The sequence below is a fragment of the Heterocephalus glaber genome, unplaced genomic scaffold (genome assembly GCF_053883595.1).
Source record: "Heterocephalus glaber isolate CG9 unplaced genomic scaffold, H.glaber_assembly_v1.0 deba00001730, whole genome shotgun sequence".
NCBI lineage: Eukaryota > Metazoa > Chordata > Mammalia > Rodentia > Bathyergidae > Heterocephalus > Heterocephalus glaber.
Window position 1 is genome coordinate 1601023 of NW_028258441.1, and position 21002 is coordinate 1622024.

The 21002-nt window shown below is 38.8% G+C and overlaps 1 long non-coding RNA gene and 1 pseudogene across 1 annotated transcript in view; one reads left to right on the top strand and one right to left on the bottom strand.

Moving 5' to 3' along the window:
- LOC110347145 (uncharacterized) overlaps window positions 1-21002 on the top strand; it is a 116876-nt gene that overhangs the window by 88131 nt on the left and 7743 nt on the right. Inside the window, exons 6-7 of the long non-coding RNA XR_015446850.1 lie at window positions 18366-18675; window positions 19243-19293. This is a non-coding gene — a long non-coding RNA (uncharacterized LOC110347145). The remainder of the gene's footprint in view (window positions 1-18365; window positions 18676-19242; window positions 19294-21002) is intronic.
- Window positions 12580-14145, bottom strand: LOC101722677 (tubulin alpha-1B chain-like; annotated as a pseudogene).

Here is a 21002-nt window from a genome sequence, read left to right on the forward strand (position 1 = left end):
GTCTTACCTATGATGGATAAGAAAGGTGTTAAACAAAGACCTTAAAAAAAAAGGATTCACTGGAGATAGGGAGGACCTAGCTGAGTTTTAAAATCATTAATTTGTAGTGGCTCAAATTCATACAGTAGTACAGTTTTCTCCAGTTATGTCCAGCCATTTGGCTATAAGATCAGAGGAATCTGGTAACTGAATTGAGTTAGCAGTGAGATACGGATTTGGCAATTAAAGAGATACAACAGAAATAAAAGGAACAAGGGGGTGGAAGAGGCTAACAAGAGTGACTGATGTATGCCACGGATTCCAGCACCAGAAGAATGAGGTAGGAGGATTGCTGTGAGGCCAGCCAGGGATATATAGTTCAAGACCAGTCTGAACTACACAGTGAGACCCTGTCTTTTAAAAAAAAAAAAAGTTTAAAAAGATAAAAAAATGAGTGACTGATAGCCTTCCCGTACACGAATAACAGACTGAGGGAGAAACTGGAGAAACAACTCCTTTCACAATAGCATCCACAAAAAAGAAATACCTGGGAATAAATCTAATGAAAGAAATAAAAGGCCTCTCCTCTGAAAATTAGAGCATTCTGAAAAAAGAGATTGAAGAGGATATCGGAAAATGGAAAGCCATCCCTTGGTCCTGGGTAGGAAGAACCAATATAGTGAAAATGGCCATACTTCCAAAACTGCTATAGAGATTCAATGCAGTCCCAATTGAAATTCCAGCATACTTCACAGACCTTTAGAAAACAATCCAAAAATTCATTTGGAGCAAGAAGAGACCCAGAATAGCAAAACCAATTCTAGGCAACAAAGACAAGGTAGGGGGCATCACAATTCCCAACTTGAAACCATACTACAAAGCTACTGTGATTAAAAACAGCATGGTATGGGCAAAGAAACAGAACCGAGGATCGGTGCAACCGATTAGAAGATGCAGAAACAACTCCAGACACACTCAGCCACCTCATGTGGAGAAAAGATAGCCTCTTTAATAAATGGTGCTGGAAAAATTGGGTTTCAACTTGCCAAACATTAAAACTAGACCTATATCTCTCACCATGCACTAAAAGAAAATTAAAATGGATTGAAGATCTAAATATTAAAACAGAAATACTAAACTGGCTGGAAGAAAGGTGAGGTAGAACTCTGGAAGACATTGGTGAAGGAAAAGATTTCATAACAAAACCTTAGATGCTCGTGAACTAGCACAAAGAATCAACAAGTGGGATCTCTTCTTATTGAAAAGCTTCTGCACAGCAAGAGAAACCAGCAACAACACGAAGAGACACCCACAATGTGTGAAATTTTTTACTGACTGTTCCTCAGACAAAGGTCTACTATCTAGAATATATAAAGAACATAAAAATATCAGACCTCCCAAATTTGAAGACCCAATCCAAAAAAGGGCAGCTGAAATGAATAGATATTTCGCAGTCAAAGAAGTACAAACAGCAAATAAACATATGAAAAAATGTACAACATCACTGGTCATTTGAGAGATGCAAATGAATACAATGCTGAGATTCCACTTCACTCTAGAAAGAATGGCTACTATTAAGAAATTAACCGAGCCCGCTGCAGACAGGCAGGTCTGCCCACACCCTACCCAGGTTGCCAGTCGCACAGAACATGCCAAATCAGCCCGTTGCAAACAGGCACATCTGCACACGCCCTACGGAGGTCACGAGTCCTGCGGAACACACCGAATCAGCCTGCGCCCCGGCAACAATCCACTGGACACCCTCCCCTCCACTCATCTGTACAGCCACCTGGATCCACACTACAAACACGCAGAGGACACCCGACCACCAGACCACTGTACTGAGTCCTGCAGCTCCCAGCCAAGAGGAGGGGGCTTCTGAGCCACCTTCCCACTGCTCCTGGTCCACAGGAAGGGGCTTCCTGGCCACCATCCCTCCCGCTGCTACCAGCCCAGAGGAAAGGGCTTTTGGGCCACCATCCCTATCGCTGCTCCCGGCCCCTGTCCCACCTCTCCCAGCTCAGAGGAGGCAATCCGTGCAGGTGCCAACAGCCCCCCGCCCCAGTCGAAATGAGAAAACACATAAATAAGTCTCAAAACCAGACTTCCAGATCACCTACAGCAACCCCAAAGGGAAATGAGATGGAACACTCTGATACTCAACCACCTGGACCCACTGAACTGGCAACAAAAGGGGATCTGGAAAAAATGAAATCAGAAATAATTTCTCAGATAACAGGAGAAATTGTGCCCCTAGTGCAAGACATGATTAATAAATCTAGAGAGGAGCTGAGGAACATGATGGAATCCCAACATAGGAAACAAATGGAATCCATGAAACAGATGCAAATAGATTTCTAGGACATGAAAAACTCCACTGAAAGTCTACACAGCAGAATGAGCCAATATGAGGACAGAATTTCAGATATAGAAGATAAGATTGCAATTAATGATCAGGAAAAGAAAAATTGCTGCAAAGTTCTAAGGGAACATGAGAAATCAATCCAGCAGCTGCTAGATGATACAAAGAAGAATAACATAAGACTGATTGGAGTAAATGAAGAAACAGGAAAGAGTGCAGATGACATAAAAAAACTCTTCACAGAAGTAGTGGCAGAAAACTTGCCAAGCAGGGGAAAAGAGCTTGACATACAGAGAAGTGAGGCATATAGGACTCCAACTAGCCTTGATCAAAAAAAATCTACACATAGGCATATAATTGTTAAGATTCCAGAAACACAACAGAAGAACAAAGTTCTACAAGCAGTTAGAGAGAAGAAACTAATCACATACAAAGGAAAGGCCATCAGAATCACAGCAGACTTCTCAACACTAACCATCAAGGCAAGAAGAGCTTGGAGTGACATATTCCAAGCCCTAAAAGAAAACAGCCTCCAACTCAGATTAATGTACCCTGCAAAAATATCTTTCAAAATGGATGGAGAAATAAGATACTTTCATGACAAAGAGCACATTAGGAACTTTGTGAATACCAAACCAGCACTCCAAAGAATTTTACACAATATCCTAGGAACAGATATTGAGGATCACAACCCCAGGAAGCAAAACAGAATGAACCCATCTGGCATGACAAGAAATTAAATGGAAAGGGGGAGAACCCAACAAAAAGAAAAAGTCATGGCAATGACAAGTCAATACGTTTCAGTTATAACCATCAACATTAATGGTCTCAATTCACCAATCAAAAGAAATAGACTGGCAGAATGGGTCAAGAAGCAAAATCCAACAATATGCTGCATACAAGAAACACACTTAATTCAAAAGGAAACTCATAGACTGAAAGTTAAAGGGTGGAAAACAATACTCCATGTGACAGGAACCTGAAAAAAAGCAGGAGTAGCTATCCTCTTGGCAGATCAAGTAGATTTCAAACCAACACTGATTAAGAGAGACAAAGAAGGACACTACATCCTTGTAAAGTGAAGAATCCAAGAGGAAGAGATGACAATCATAAATATCTATGCACCAAACACTAGTGCATCCAACTATATAAAACAAAAACTGATGGACGTTAAAAGTCATATATGCACTAATACAATTGTAGTGGGGGACCTCAACACCCCACTGTCACAAATAGATAAATCAACTAGACAAAAAATAAGTAATGAAATACAAGAACTCAATCGAACTCTTGAACAAATGAACTTAACAGATGTTTACAGACTCTTCCACCCCACAAAATCAGAATACACATTCTTCTCAGCTGCACCTGGGTCATTCTCCAAAATAGACCACATACTCACACACAGAACATGTTTAAGTAAGTGCAAAGGAATTGAAGTTATCCCCTGTATATTATCAGACCATGGTGTGATGAAATTGGAGATCCATAGCAAAAGAAACTCGAAAAATTTCATAAACAAGTGGAAATTGAACAACAGATTTCTGAATAACCAATGGGTCACAGAGGAAATTAAAGAAGAAATCAGACAGTTCCTTCAATTAAATGACAATGACAATACAACATATCAGAATCTATGGGACACTATGAAAGCAGTCTTACGAGGGAAATTCATAGCAGTGAATATGCATATTAGGAAAACAGAACGAGCCCAATTAAACAACCTGATGCTGAACCTCAAGCTTCTAGAAAAAGAAGATCAGGACAACCCCAAAGCTCATACAAGGGAGGAAATTATAAAGATCAGAGGAGAAATCAATGCAATGGAGACTAAGAGAACAATACAAAAAATCAATGAAGCCAAGAGTTGGTTCTTCTTAAGAATCAACAAAATTGATAAACCTTTAGCCAACTTTGTCAGAAAAAGGAAAGAAAAGGCCCGAATCCATGCAATTAGGAATGAAAAGGGTGAAATTACAACAGACCCAGCAGAAATCCAGAGGATCATCAATACCTACTTCCAGAACCTATATGCCAATAAGATGGACAACACAGAAGAAATGGACAGATTCCTAGATACATATGAATTACCAAAGTTGAATGAAGAAGACCTAAAAATTCTGAACAAGCCAATATCAAGCAATGAAATTGAAAATGTAATTAAAAACTTATCACCTAAGAAAAGCCCGGGCCCTGATGGCTTCACTGCTGAATTCTACAAGACATTTAGAGAGGAACTGCTGCCACTACTGTTTAAACTCTTCAATGAAATTGAAAGGGAAGCAGTACTCCCAAATTCATTCCTGGAAGCAAGGATCACCTTGATCCCCAAAGCAGAGAAAGACCCAACCGAAAAAGAGAACTATAGGCCAATCTCACTAATGAACCTAGATGCAAAAATCCTTAATAAGATACTGGCAAACAGAATGCAGAAGATCATCAAGAAGATCATACACTCTGATCAAGTGGGATTCATCCCAGGGATGCAGGGATGGTTCAACATATGCAAATCAATCAATGTAATACACTATATCAATAGAGCCAAGGACAAAAACCATATGATTATCTCCATAGATGCAGAAAAAGCATTTGACAAAATCCAACATGCATTTATGATAAAAACTCTACAAAAAATTGGAATAGATGCTCTCTACCTCAAACTGATAAAAGCCATTTATGAAAAACCAACAGCCCATATCATGCTAAATGGTCAAAAACTGAAATCCTTCACACTCAAATCAGGAACAAGACAAGGATGTCCACTATCACCACTCTTGTTCAATATAGTTCTAGAAACATTAGCCACAGCAATTAGACAAGAGAAAGAAATAAAAGGAATAAAGATAGGAAATGAAGAAGTCAAATTGTCATTATTTGCAGATGACATGATACTCTATATAGAAGACCCCAAGAACTCCACCAAAAGTCTTCTAGACTTAATAACCAAATGCAGTCAAGTAGCTGGTTACAAGGTCAACACACAAAAATCAATAGCTTTCCTCTACACGAATGACAGACTCACTGAGAGAGAAATAGAGCAAATGATTCCTTTCACAATAGCATCCAAAAAACTGAAATACCTAGGAACCATCCTAATGAAAGAAATCAAAGACCTCTTCTCTGAAAACTATGGCACTCTGAAAAGAGAGATTGAAGGTGATATCAGAAAATGGACAGACATCCCCTGCTCCTGGGTAGGAAGGATTCATATAGTGAAAATGGCCATACTTCCAAAACTGCTATATAGATTTAATGCAATTCCAATTGAGATCCCAGCAGCATACTTCATAGACCTTGAGAAAACAATCCAAAAATTCATTTGGAACAAAAAGAGACCCAGAATAGCAAAAGCAATTCTAGGTAACAGAGACATGGCAGGGGGTATCACAATCCCCAACCTGCAACTATACTACAAAGGTACTGTATAAAAACAGCATTGTACTGGCAAAGAAATAGACTTGAGGACCAGTTGAACAGATTAGAAGATGCAGAAACAATGCCAGTCACACTCAGCCATTTCATCTTCGATAAAGGAGCCAAACACCCTCAGTAGAGGGAAGATAGCCTCTTTAATAAATGGTGCTGGAAAAATTGGGGATCAACTTGCCAAAGATTAAAACTAGACCTGTATCTCTCACCATGCACTAAACTAAAATCAAAATGGATTCAAGATCTAAATATTAAAATAGAAACTCTGAACCAGTTGGAACAGAGGTTAGGTAGAACCCTTGAAGACATAGGTGTAGGAAAAGATTTTATGAACAAAACCTCAGTTGCCCATGAACTAGCACAAGCAATCAACAAGTGGGATCTCTTCTTATTAAAAGGCTTCTGCACAGCAAGAGAAACCATCAACAGTGTGAAGAGACAACCCCCAATGGGGGAAAAAGTCTTCACCTGCTCTTCCTCAGACAAAGGTCTACTATCTCGAATCTATAAAGAACTGAAAAAGATCAGACCTCCCAAATTTAAAGACCCAATTGAAAAATGGGCACCTGAAATGAACAGATATTTCTCAGACTAAGAAGTAGAAATAGCAAATAAATACATGAAAAAATGTTCAACATCACTGGTCATTCGAGAGATGCAAATGAAAACAAGGCTGAGATTCCACCTCACTCCAGAAAGAATGGCTGCTATCATGAAATCAACCAATAACAAAGGCTGGCGGGGCTGTGGGGAAAGAGGAACCCTGCTCCACTGCTGGTGGGAGTGTAGACCGGTGCAACCACTGTGGAAATCAGTATGGAGATACCTCAAAGAACTAGGACTGGAAGTCCCATTTGACCCAGCTATTCCCCTACTGGGAATCTTCCCCAAAGAATTAAAAGAATCATACCACAGTGATATATGTGCACCCATGTTCATAGCAGCACCGTTTGTAATAGCTAAAACTAGGAAACAGCCCAAAGGCCCATCTACTGGAGACCAGATAAAGAAAATGTGGTTGTTTTTTTAAAAATAAAATTGAGCACTACTCAGCCATAAAAAATGAGAAATTAGAGACATTTATAGCTAAGTGGATGCACACTGAGGCGGTACTCTTAAGTGAAATAAATAGGACAAACACGTATAAATACTGAATAGTTTCTCTGGTGTGAGAAACTGAAAGTGTAAATTAGGACTAAAGTGTATATTAGGTCATGTGAAATAGGAAGAAAAGGGGCAAAGGGGAAGGAAGTGGGAGGGCTAGGGTAAAGGATAGACAGGAATGGGATTAATATGAGAAAATGGAAAAATAGGAACAAAATCTTTGTAAATAGGGAGAAATGGAGGGGTTGAAGGGAGGGCTGGGCAACGGTGAAAAATAAGAACCAAGAGAGATTATGTAAAGGTGCAAATTTCCAATGATGAATGTCATTATATTGTATAGCTAAAATGTACCAATGATTAGAATGAATAATCGATAATGTAAAATAGAAAGAAAAGGTCCAAAGGGGTAGGGGTAGTGGGAGGGGCAGGGGAAAGGAAAGAAGGGAAAGGAAAAATGCTGAGAAATGGAAAAAATGGAAATAAAGTCTTTGTAAATATGAAAGGGTGCAGGGGGTGACGGGAGGGCTAGGAATGGGGAAAAAATAAGAACCAAGATGCATTATGTAAAGGTACAATTCCCAATGAGAAATGTAATTGTGTTGTGTATCGAAAATGTACCAATAAAAGAATTCAATTTTAAAAAAAGAAATCAACCAATAGGGCTAGGGATTTAGCTCAGTGTTTCTGACGCCTGCCTTGCAAGCGTAAGGCCCCAAGTTCGATCCCCAGTGCCCCCCTCCAAAAAAAGAAAGAAACTAACCAATAACTTGCTGGTGGGGTTTTGGGAAAAAAGGAACCCTGCTCCACTGCTGGTGGGAGTGTAGACCAGTGCAACCTCCATGGAAATCAATGTGGAGATACTTCAAAAAAACCTGGATTAGAGGGCCCATTTGACCCAGCTATTCCTGTGTTGGTTATTGTGGGAAATTGTAGAATTTAGTTATCAAGTTGTAAGAATAGATCACAAGAAGTTTGTTAACCGAGAAAACTAAGTCGTTTCTGGGAAATTCCACAAGTCTGTTTGTTAAAAGAATGCCAGAAAACTTTAAGAGACATTGTAAATTTTCCCGGGAGAAAAACAGGTTTTCCTAGTTTTCTTATTTACCATTGCCTGGGATCAGAGGACTGCAACCCAATGACTCTGTGGGTGGTGAGAGAGATACCGACTCACTATGCACATCTGTGATGTTTGTGGCGGGCAGGTGGGCTTGATTTCAGCTGAAGTCGCCCTGCTCTCTTGATACCATCTGATAAGAAGAGGGCTGTGGTGTGCTCTTTGATGTATGGGATTGGTGAACAGAAACGAGGGACTTGTAAATTCACCTGTAGCTTTTAAGAGTCACTTAAAGTCACTTGTCACCAGAGGTTAAAATCAGAAAGACAATAGCCAAATAACTAAGCTGCTTTCCTACATGTATAAAAGCCTTACTTCTTGCCTTTGTGATTGTCGAACAGTGTCAGAGGAGTAAACTGCTGTTCGTCCCCCAGGCTGTCTCCTTTACTTTCTTTAAAGGTTGGTGCTCTCCGGGGTCTCAGGTCTCTCTTTGGAGAGACCACCAACAGTTATGTTCCCCCTAAAATTAAAAAAATCATACCACAGTGATATATGTACACCCATGTTTATAGCGGCACAGTTTGTAATATCTAAATCTTGGAAACAGTCCAATTGCCCATCAACTGGTGACTGGATAAAGAAGATGTGTTTTTAAAAAAATAAAATGGAGTACTACTCAGCTATAAAAAATGATAAACTAGAGACATTTATAGTTAAATGGTTGCACATTGAGGCCGTACTGTTAAGTGAAATAAATAGGACACACATGTGCAAATATCAAATAGTTTCTCTGGTGTGAGAAACTGAAACTGTAAATAAGGATCAAAATGTAGAGTAGATAATGTGAAATAGGAAGATAAGGCCCAAAAGGAAAGGGAAAGGGGGAGGGAAAGGGAAAGGAATAAATATGAGAAAAGGAAAAGATGGAAACAAAATATTTGTAAATAGCGAGGGGTAGAGGGATTGAAGGGAGGGCAGGTTAATGGGGGAAAAAATAAGAACCAAGATATATCATGTAAAGATACAAATTCTTAATGATGAATGTCATCATTTTGTATACCTAAAATGTACCAATAAACTTAATGAATAAAAAAAAGTGACTGATGTTCAAAATGGGTAGGAGGAAAATGAACCCCTAGGCAGTGACTAACTGGGAAAAAATGGAAGGGATTCGAGGTCAAAGTGCAGGGAAGAGTTGGAAAGCCTTAAGAATAGGAGTTATAGTCAGAATAAGATATTGGCTTGAATGTGTCAAAGAAGGAAGTATGGGTTGTTGAAAAGGAGCAGAGGTGAAAGTCATTGGAATTGAGGAAGTCAAGGTACTGTGTGACCATGGTGGTATATTTTTCATACTTGTGGATTTGGCAGTCATCCAGAGTAATGGTAATATTTGATGTGGATTTTGAATCAGATGCTAGAGTTCTCAGTAAACACAGATGAACCAGGAGTTCCATAATGTAACAGGAGCAAGGTGAAGTAGGATGGATCAAGAGTTAGTGTGATTTTCAAATAAGGTTTTTCTTATGACAATAAGGATTAAACCCAGGGCCTCATATTGAGCAACATCCCCAGCCCTTAAAAAATAATCTTTGAGTCAAGGTTTCACTAAGTCACTAAATTATCCAGGCTGGGCTCAAACTTGCAATCCTTCTGCTTCAGCCCCCAGGTGTTCTGAGATTGTAGGCCTGCATCACTACCCATGGCTAAGAATTTTTTCATGTGTGTGAAAGATTAATAGTTCAAAGCTTTGAAAACTACCTCTGAGTAAAATCTGGTTTTCCTGCCTATTTCTGTAAATAAAGATTTATTGGAACATAGCCAAGTCCATTTTTTTACTGACTACTTTCCAGCTGGTCCTACAAAGTTGAAAATATTTACTATCTGGTACTTTAAAGAAGTTTGCCTACCTCTGTTTTAGGAAATGCAAAGGAGGTGTAAGGAGAATAATACTGTAGCTCTCCCTAACCCTCATCCCATCATACAGGTTGTGCAAGAAAGAGCAACACTGCGATGGCTCTGTGAGATGTGGGGCTATAGGGCAGAGACCCAGCTTCCAATTAGCCGCAGGAAATAGAGGAGTGTGGAGGGAAGAAATGACAGACTTAGGAATAGACTTGGTTTACTGTGGAATGAGTTACAGACTATGTAGTAGAAATGGTGGGATGGGAGAAGGAACAAGATGATGGGTAGAGAAGAGAGGTAGAGGACTTGCCATTAAGAAAATTGTTGGATTGTTGATGTCCAGCTAGAGTTTGCAATTTGGGCAGAGCCCAAGGATCACTGGCATGAAAAGTCAAAAAAGAATTTATCCAAAATTTTCATTTGGGTCAGGCTGAGCTACTTCCAGATTTCCTCTAGCTTAGCAAGGAATTCCAAATCCAAAATCCAGGATGACAGAATGGCTTCCAGGGAAGTGCTAGGCCCCTCTGATTTTCATGTTTTGACAGTCTGAGAAAAATACCATCCTACAATCCTGTTTCTTCCTATTGGAATATTCATAGGTTTTACTTTTTGTTAGTGGCATTACAAAGATAGTAAATTTCTTATTTTGTTATATAGCTGGATGGTATACATGATGATAACTCTAGTTTGAAGTCAATACACTTTTAAAATCGTATTTTATTTTATGAAAATATAAAATTTCCTAACCAAATAATAAGAGAATAACAATAGTTATTCCACTGTGTATTGTTATCTTCAAAGCAGTTACTCACTACAAGACATAAACCAAAAAGTTTCTTGCAAAAATGAAACAGATGATAGCACATTCTTTTTAATGAACTAAAATAAACTATTAGTATAAATGAAAGAAATTAGCATATATATTGAGATATTTTTAAACAATAGAATGTATAATTTGGGAAAGTGTCTGAACTTTTACCTACTTCCTATTTACCCATATTCTATTTTGCATATATATATATATATATATATATGAGATACCATGTGATATTTGAGCTTGTATGTCTGACTTATTTCACTTAACATTATGTTTTCAAGTTGCATCTACTTACCTACAAATGCCTCAAATGTTTCTTTATGGCAGCATAATACTCCATTGGGTATAAATACTACATTTTTCTTATCCATTCATCTATTGATGGAGGTATTCACTGTTTTCAAGATCTAGCTAGTATAAATTATGCCGTTCCAAACATAGGTATGTATGTCTTCCTGTAATATGATGATTTTAGCTCTTTGGGGAAGATTTCTAGAAGGGAGATAGCTGGGTCAGATGAAATTTCTGTTTTTAGTTTTTTGAGGAATCTCTACACTGATTTCCATAGTGGTTGTACGAGTTTACATTCTCACCAACAATGTAGTAAAGTTCCTTTTCCCCCACATCCTCATCAGCAATTGTTATTAGATTTTTTTGATGATAACCATTTTTTCTCGGGTAAGATGGTATCTCAGTGTAGTTTTAATTTGCATCTCTCTGATGGCTAGCAATAATGAGCGTTTTTTCATGTATTTATTGATCTTTTTTACTTCTTCTGAGAAGTGTCTATTCATTTTGGCTGCTCATTTTTTTGATTGTTGATTCTCTGTATTATTTCTTGTGCCATTGGAGTTCTGTTCTGAAAGTCCTTGCCTACACCGGTCTTCAAGAGTTGTACCTATTTTATCTTCCCACAGATCAAATGTGTCTGTTTTAACATTTAAATCTTTGATTCAATTTTCAAATTTAGCACATGGTGAGATACATGGGTCTAGACTCAATCTTCTGCATGTAGATATCCAGTTTTCCCAGCACTATTTATTAAAGAGGCTGTCTTTCTTTTGTTGTATGTTTTGATTTTGTTGTTGTTGTTTTGGGTTTTGGGGCTCCTTGTCAAAGATAAATAGCTGTATGTGTGAAGGCAATACATTTAAAATATATATATAAAAAAGACACCCCAGATCAGAATAATCTCTTTCTTTCTTTTCTATTTTGGATGATATTCAGAACTATAAGTTCCATTAGGCAGGGACCATATTTGGCTTCTTCATTGATGTGTTTCCAGAGCCTAGGAGTAGTGAATGCTTAATAAAGTTTTGTTGAATTAATGAACGAGGAAAGGTTTTTTCCTTAATGGAATGTGGCTTTAGTAGCAGTGTTGGAAGTATTGGAAAAAACTATTTAATATTTTCCATGAGAGCTAGTGTTTGCTCAAACTGAAATACACACATACACACATGCACACATAATATGTTACCAAATTAAGAAACACACAGAAGAACAAATATTTTAGAAATAAATGTTTTAAGAAAAATTCTGATGTTGGTTGTATTAACATTGGCGAATTTTTACGAATGTGTCATTTTCAACATGATTTTGAATGATGTTTGAAGGAACTGAGATAGGAAAGAGGTTGGAGGAGGAAAAGGCAGATGATAGATGGTGAAAGGACACAAAACCTAGCCTCTCAGCTATGAAACTTTCTACTGAAGCTCACAAATGGAATACTTTTCAGGGTAGGGAAGAGTATGGGAGCTAAAACAGTTAAACATCTATGGTAGCCATAAAAGGAGCACAAATAGAATCAATGGGGCTTGTATTGCCTTTGGCTATTTTAAGAATGTGAACAACATTATGGCCTAAGATTGTTTATTTTGATAGAGACCATATCAATTTTGATCTATAGAAAGACAATATGACATAGTGGTTTAGATCTGACTCTACCACTTACTAGATGTGTGGCCTTAAGCAATTTACTTGTCCTTTTTTCTTAAAGCCTTTACTTTGTGACATGACAGAAAAATCACAGAGGTACACATGGAAAAGAGACATAATCACAGAAGATCACAGACATAATCAAGTGAAGGCAATCTAAACAAAAACCTTAGTGATTGTCAGCTATGATGAAGCTGATGTTCTGGGAGTATGACATGCTGCAAAGGTGTAAAGGAATGGATAACTAGTATTCCTTTCCTTCTTTCTCTCCCTCTCCTTCAACATAATCCACACCAACTTCCTTCTCTAGGGCAGGTATGTCCTCCTGAGCCTCAGAAAACTCTCCTTCCTTTATTCCTTCATCAGTGACCAAAGACACACTTGGCCTACATCAGATCAAACTTGTGGTCCAGGTGAGCCCAGGCCTCACAAATGGCTGTTGTGTTTCTCAGTATCCACACAGCCTGTTATACCTTGGCCAGGTCTCCACCAGGCACCACAGTGGGAGGATGGTAATTAATACCAACCTTAAAGCCATTGGTGCACCAGTCCAGGAACTGGATCCTGCACTTGGTCTTGATAGTGGAAATAATAGCATTGGCATCTTTGGGGACCATGTCACCATAGTACAATAGGCAGCAAGCCTATTGCTGAGGGTCAAATTTCACTATCTGGTTGGCTGGCTCAAAGCAAGCATTGCTCTGCTACAGAAAGCTGTTCGTGGTAGACTTTCTCAGCAGAGATGACAAGGGCATATGTGGCCATAAGGAAGTGGATATGGGGAGAGAGCAACAAGTTGGCCTTGAATTCTGTCAGATCAACATTCAGGATTCCATAAAATCTGAGGGTAGTGGTGATGGAAGACACAATTTGGATAATAATGTGGTTGCGGGTAGTGTATGTTGGGCACTCAATCTTGTTTCTTCGACAGATTTCATAGATTGCCTCATTGTCTACCATGAAGGCATAATTAGAGTGCTCCAGGGTGGTGTGGGTAGTAAGGATGGAGTTGTAGGGCTCAACTACAGCTGTGGAGACCAGGGGGCTGGATAAATGGAGAACTCTAGCTTGGACTTCTTGCTGTAGTCAACAGAGGGACGTTCTATCAGCAGGGAGGTGAACCCAGAGCCAATTCTCCCACCAAAGCTATGGAAAACCAAGAAGCCCTATAGACCTGTGCACTGGTCAACCAGTTTATGAATTTGGTCCAAAACAAGGTCAACGATTTCTCTCAATGGTATAGTGCCCATAGGCATAGTTATTGGCAGCATCTTCCTTGCCTGTGATGAGCTGTTCAAGTTAGAAGAGTTGGCAGTAGGTACCAGTGCGCACTTCATCAATGACTATGGGTTCCAGGTCTACAAACACTGCCCCAGGCACATGTTTGCCAGCACCAGTCTCACTGAAGAATATGTTGAAGGAGTCATGTCCTCTCCCAATGGTTTTATCACTTGGCATCAGGCCGTCAGGCTAGATGGCATGTTCTGGCCAGTAAAGATCTCAGCAGGTGTTGCCAGTCTGGACACCAGCCTGGCCAATGTGGATGGAGATGCACTCACACATTATGGCTACTAGTTAGGGGGCAAAAGGAACAGGAGAAGGCACCAGGTCCTATTTACCATCCTTGACAGGCTAAGATTCAAGTTAAGTAATGCCCACACATAATTTATTTATCTTCTCTAGGCCTCAGTTTCACCATTTGTAAAATGGAATTCATAGTAGTGCCTACATTGTAGGATTGTGTGCTAAATTCATATGTTCATATATATGTACATATATCTGTACTTCACACAGAATAGCCTATTGCACACGTATTCAATAATAATAATTATTACTATTAGTGTATCAAGTAAAAATGCTCCATTGTGTTGCCACATTAAATGTACTTTCTTGTCCAGCACTAAGTCCAATAACCAAGTGGAAGTTTTTGTTTAATCGTCACCTTATCCATTTTGCCATTTTTGGCATACTGTGGGAAAAGATTTACAGTCTTTTGAAAGATTTAGTCTGCAACAAAGATTCCCAAAATTGGATTTAGTCTAGTGGCCTTTTCCTTGGTGCACTTCAAATTATCACCATAAGGTGGAGATCTTCCCTTATTTTATAATCACAAGCAGTTCAAAATTGAAATTTTAACAAGATTTGAGTAGATGGAGGGAGAGTACTGAGAACCAATTATAATTGATTGCTGTCTTAGTATAGTAAAAGTCACCCTGTCTTTATTTTTCATCATGTTTTAAGAGAATACTGTTGCAAAGTTTCAATCTTAAACATCTTGGAATAGACAGTTGTTTCAGAAAAATTAAAACATCTATTTGAGGATTTTCAGTTTAAATCAGAAACATGAGATTTAAAAAAAAATCACACAGCTTAAAATGATTGAGTGATGACATTATATATGAATGTCTTATTTGTGTATATACGTGCACACCCCCCCCCCACACACTAATATCTCAATTTCCCTAAACCTCTTAAAGGCCTCAAATGGATGTCTGAGTATGCTTGCTCTGGGGATTGGGGAGGTACAAGTCAGATACTTGAAGTTATTTGGTTACACATCTCAGATGTCTGCCTTAGGTGACTAACATGTCTCTGAGCTTTAAATGTTGACAGGCACGATGGTCCCACTTCCTCACCTTGTACAGTGAGGAAGAAAATTTCAAGTATTTTCACTGTGTTCATGATCAGAGTTCTAAAGTTTTTCATTCTGTGCCTATGGAATTAAATTAAATAGCAGGGAGTATCAGAGTTTGGTACAACTTGATTGGGTGGTTTTCCTCAGGACTTAATGAAGAAATTTTTAGCAAAGCCAGAAGAGGGCACCATCTGGGTTGTGGGATCTTAGATAACTTTTTTCATATTTATATCATTCTCTATTGATCTGTATTTCTCTCTGTCTCCCTATTTAGTTTTTGCAGTGAGCATGCAGTACTTTGTAATTTAAATAAAATGACTCCACTTCTATTTTGGAAAAACAAGCAAAGCAAAAGCTGGATGAGATGCAAAACTCTGGTCTTGGAAGGGAGCACAAAGTGTCACCAAAACTTAAGGGGACCAAATACGGATATTGATCTTGAGTTATGGAACCAAGGGTCGGAATACTAGGTGGTGGGTGGTGAGGGCAAGCATAAATGAGTGGTTTGAGAACAATAAAGATGATTGTGGTGTGTAATACTGAGCAATTATTTAGAGAAAAGATTCACCCCACTCAGAGTGAGCAGAGATAAGCCTTCCAACAGTTTACCTATGTGAAAGCCCTGATGGACTCCACTTCAGACCCATAACCCCCAAATTGTTGGATACAACAATTCAGATTCCTTGTTTGGGGTCATTGGGGTGGATCAGGTAGGGCAAGTGGCAGGCAGGATGTTGATGGGCCAGATGTAAGCCTCTTTCTTTTCTTGAATTACTAGGCAGTTTCTAATAGGTAACATTCCAGAGTTATGGTTTATCACTAGTATTCTGGGATTCTCCACACCCTGACATTCAGCGATGAGATATCTATAATACATTACAGATAAGAATCCTGCATAGTAGTCTAGAGGGGCTTTCTGGTTGGTGTTTGGTGAAGAACAATCACTTTGATTAAGGAGGGCCTGGGAATATTCATTTGCTCAGTCCTTACCTACTCCCGATGCCCCATTGTAAGCCTGATGGCTATAAACAACTATGCTTGTAGGAGAAAATATAGAAATTTTGCTGGAATACCTTTGTTTTGGGGAGCAGACAGTTAGTGTTGTGTGTGGAAGGAGAAGCACAGCTAAGTGGGCACATTCACAGCTGTACTAGCAACTTTACTTTAGTCAGTTTTGCCTTGAACAGGGCTACTTGGTGTCATCTGTCTTTTTTTTTTTCCTTACAGTGCATTAGTCCAAGTAGTGTTATGGAAAGCTCTGGAAACTTATGAGAGATAAGGGGGGGGGGCGGATATTACCAACTAATATTTTAAAAATCTGTCTTTGGGTTTAAGCAAGTTTTGCTCAGCATACATCATACTTTGTTTACATAGTTGGATCTTTATAGCTCTGTTGCATTAGCCAATTGCTTAACTTGTTTGTTTTCCTAACTTTGCAAGAAATGGAGCTTCATCAGATAAAAGTTGACAGTGACGGTACAGTAGATTCATAATTTTGTTCTAACCATTGAAACATACCTCTGTATAGCCATTGGAAAAGAAGGATGTCAAGGCCTTGACTTGCTTTTCTGCTTATAGATGAGAAATGTCACATCTTTGCATAATTTGCTTTATATTGAAACACAGATTTTTTTAGGCCACTTTGTTTCTCTGACCCATTTTCCCCCTCTTTTCTGTCACTTGGCTTATATAAAATAAGAAACTGGGAACCAGGCACTACAGGCTGCATGATGACTGTGTCACTGATTTGGTATGTGATCTTGGTCAAAATGCTCAACAGATGAGGAACAGAAAGGTTACAAGAAGTTCCTAAGGACTGTAAATACTGACTTGTCTCATTAAGATGTTGTTTAGGTCAGTAGTTTTTTCTTTTAAAATCCAAAACCAAACAAAACCAAAAAGAAGCAAACCAAAACAAAAAATAAGTCCCTTTTTCTACTCTGTCCCTTTCTTAGTCCCTTTTGTTCTTTCCTATATCCACTAATCAAGTCCAGAATAGAGAAGGTCTCTTTGGAAGATGGTTCTCACCCATTTTGGTCTGTGTTCTTGGAAATCTAGCAGCATATTTTGGATATACTTTTGGGTGGTTGGCCTGTGCAAATGGGGAGTTCTGTGTGAGAAAGAAAGCCATCTGTGTTAAATACAGTAATAATATTTGGCTCATGTAGATCAAGATTGGGTATGTGGAGAGTCAAGTCCTAGGCCTAATCTCACTCCTGACCCTGGCTCATTATGTGCACTCAGGTACATTTTGGTGTATCACAGAAAGGGACGCGAGCCAGCCTGCTTGGGAGAAAAAAAACTTGGCTTGCTAGAAAGTCCAGAAGAGGACTTGGTGCTAGAATACACCTGAGAAACACTATGACCATAACCATCAATTTATTCCTGATCTTATCAGTGAAATGAGTATTAGATTAGGTGTGTCTTACCCAGCTCATATGACTATCATGTATATTAAATTAAAATATAAAAAACAGAAATGTATTTGAACTCCTTGGAAATATAATTTCCAGGCCCAATGATAGTAAAATAGGATCATTATGTTATAACATCTGTTTGAGGTTCTGGTGATATAGACTGTGATTCCTGCTAATGCTGTTGTAGTCTACAGTAGGAGGACACCAAATGGTTCTTTTCTCATGCTGATTTGTATGTGTAGTTACAACCAAGTCTGCTAGTGGGACCATCTTAGTGTAGAATCTTCTATTCTGCTCCAAGAGGGGAAACTATTTTAAAGCTCCTCTTTAAAACACATAAATCTGTTCTGGAATATATCACAATTAGGTATAGATGTAAGTAAAAGAGAAACTTTCCTCAGATACCCAGACTGGAAAATTTGTCATCCTTGACACCTCCTCCTTGCCTTGCTCTCCCTACCAGTCTTAACAGTTTCACCTTCTGTGGCAGATACTGCCAGTTAACTTCCTAATATTGAATATCTATTCTTACTTTTTTTAAATAAGAAGAACTGGATTTTTATCTGGGAATACTGTTATTCAGCTAAAAGACACTTTCTCAGCTTTCCTTGCATGTGTCCACATGACTGAGTTCTGGCTAATGAGATTAAAGTAAGCATATGATAAAATATTTTTAGGAGATCTCCTTAAGAAGGTAAAGCTCAAACATTTCTTCTTTTGTTTTCCTTCAGTGTACCATCTGGAATGTGGATACAATGGCTGGAATATCTGCATTTATATTGGACCATGACGACATCAAAGTTTACACCTAGAAGGAGTCTTTATTTCATGGCACTACCATTTCAGCACTGAATTTCCTCTCTGAAATTCTATAGTATTTATGCTACCTTTATTTCGTGGCAATGCCCACAGAAGAAATAGTTTTGAGGGGGAAGATGAGTTTGGATTTTGGGCATGTGATGGTGAAACACTGGCAGGACCACTCAGAGAGATGTAGGCTGCTCACATCCACGGAATGATGCTACAGTTGAATTAAACCAGGCAACTTTCTTTGCTTCTGTCCTCCTGCTATACAGTTATTAAAATCCAGAAGAAGTAGAGTTAGCTCCACAGAGCTCACTGTGGGACATGTTGGCCTACACTAAAAGCCAGTAGCCTTCTTACTGGCTTCTCCACTTCTAGTCTTTGCCCTTGAAACTATTTTGTACATTGGTCCCAAGGTAACTATTTTGAGACAGGGTCTTAGTGTGTAAATCAGGCTGGCCTTGAGCTCACTCAGTAATCCATGCTGGCCTCAAACTTGCAGTGACCCTCCTGCCTCAGCCTCCCGAGTAGAGTACTGGGCTTACAGGCTTGTCCCACCAGCCTGGTCCTAAGAAACCTTCATTTTGGTGGTGGGGGGTGTGTTGACACAGGGTCTTGCTATGTAGTTCAGGGTGGCCTTAGACTCACTAGGTAGCCCAGGCTGGCCTCGAACTCTCTGGGGCAATTCTCCTGCTTTAGGCTCCAGAGTGCTGGTATTATAGACATGTGCCACCATGCCTGGCTCCAAGATAATTTCTTTTTTTTTCTTCTCTTTTCTTTTTTGGCACTGGGGATCAAACTCAGGACCTGTGAGGCAGGTGCAGCATCACTGAGCTAAATCCCCGGCCCTCCAAGGTAATTTCTTAAAATCATCTTGATCTGTGCCTACCTGGCTAGGGTTTGACTTTCTTATACTAATATTCAAGGGCATTCACAATGTGGTCTGAATCTATTTTTCCAAGTTTTTTTCACTATATGTTCATATACCCAATGCTTTAGTCAGGGTACCCTCTCTGTTCTATTTGTGTGTCACAATTTTCTCTTTTATGCTTTTGCACATGCTGAGGATCATCATCAGTCAGTCAGTCACAGATTCTTGGTGCAAAATGGAAAAAGGTGTCTCTTCTTCAAACTACCTTATTTCTGTCTTTTTTCGTATCATTTTACTGACTGCTAGAAAATGGCATTCTCTCGCATCTACTATAATTTTTTGGTAATAAATATATAAATTACTCTTGGAATGACAAAAAAGGTTATTAAAATATAAAAAATTCAAGTAATGAAGATGTGAACAATATGAACACTGCCCCCCTAGATGTGGCACTTTTTGTAGCACACTGCTCATACTACTCCCTTCACCTCCACCTCCCTCCCAATCACCGTCTTCATGTGTCTAAGAGCTACTTGAATGACACTTTCATGAAAATAAATCTCTTCTTACTCTGAAAACCAAGTATAGTTTATCTGAACTTCTATCAGGTTATCACCTAAGAGTACTATGTTTATTTATGTGCATATGTTGTCAGTCTGCTATACTAAATGGTCTTTGCGGGCAGGATGAATTTACAATTAACTTTTGTTGTTTTACAATACTTAGATAGTATTCTACTTAGGGTTACCATGTGTCTTAGTTTGCCCAGGACAACCAGGGTTTATGCCTGTTTCTCTGACATAAATATTAATAGTGCTGCCTTTCACACTTAGAATAACCCCAGTTAGAATGTCAAACTGTATAGTCACTCTATTTGCATGGTATGTGCTCAGTAAATAATTGATGGATTCATGGCTGAATGAGGAGGATTAAGTAGATATCTACACAGAGAAGTCAGTTGAATATGTGGAATTACTACGTAAAGTGATTGCCAAAAATATCAAATTCAACAACAAAAATCAGCAGCACAAATGTATTAATTTTTCAAAAGAAATGGTGAGTATGTTCATCAAATGCAAGAGTATAGAAAAGGTGAGGGCCAATGACAAGACCTGTAGGGAATGCCTATATTTTTTAGATAGAGGAAGAAGAGCCAATAAAGGAGACAGAGCAGAAGCAGTCAAAGAAGTAGGAGAAAAATCAGGGTAGTTTCGTGGAAGCCAAAGAAAGATTTTTTTCTTTTTTCTTTCATTTTTTCATGAGTACATGTCGGCAGTACATAATGTTTACATTCCTTGTGTGGATTTGGTACATGTACATAGCACATCTTAATTCCTTTTTTCAACCCCATTCCCTCCCCTCTTTCCTCCATCCCCCTTCCCTCCATCTCTTGATCCCCTTCTGGTTTAAGTTTGAGAAAGATTTATAACCCTACTTCCTGTTATTGTATCTGTGTTTTATTTTGCTCTGTATAATTTGGGTTTTTCATATGAGAGAACCTATGCAATATTTAAGCTTATGTGTCTGATTTATTTTACTTATTATGAAACTTTTAAGACAGATAAAATGATCAGTAGTGCAGCAAGGTCATTTTAAGAAAAAGCCATTGAATGCCAATTATGAGATCATTGTTAACTTTCAAGACAGCAGTTTGAATAGAAGTAAGAGATTGGAGGGTCGATGCTAGGTTGCG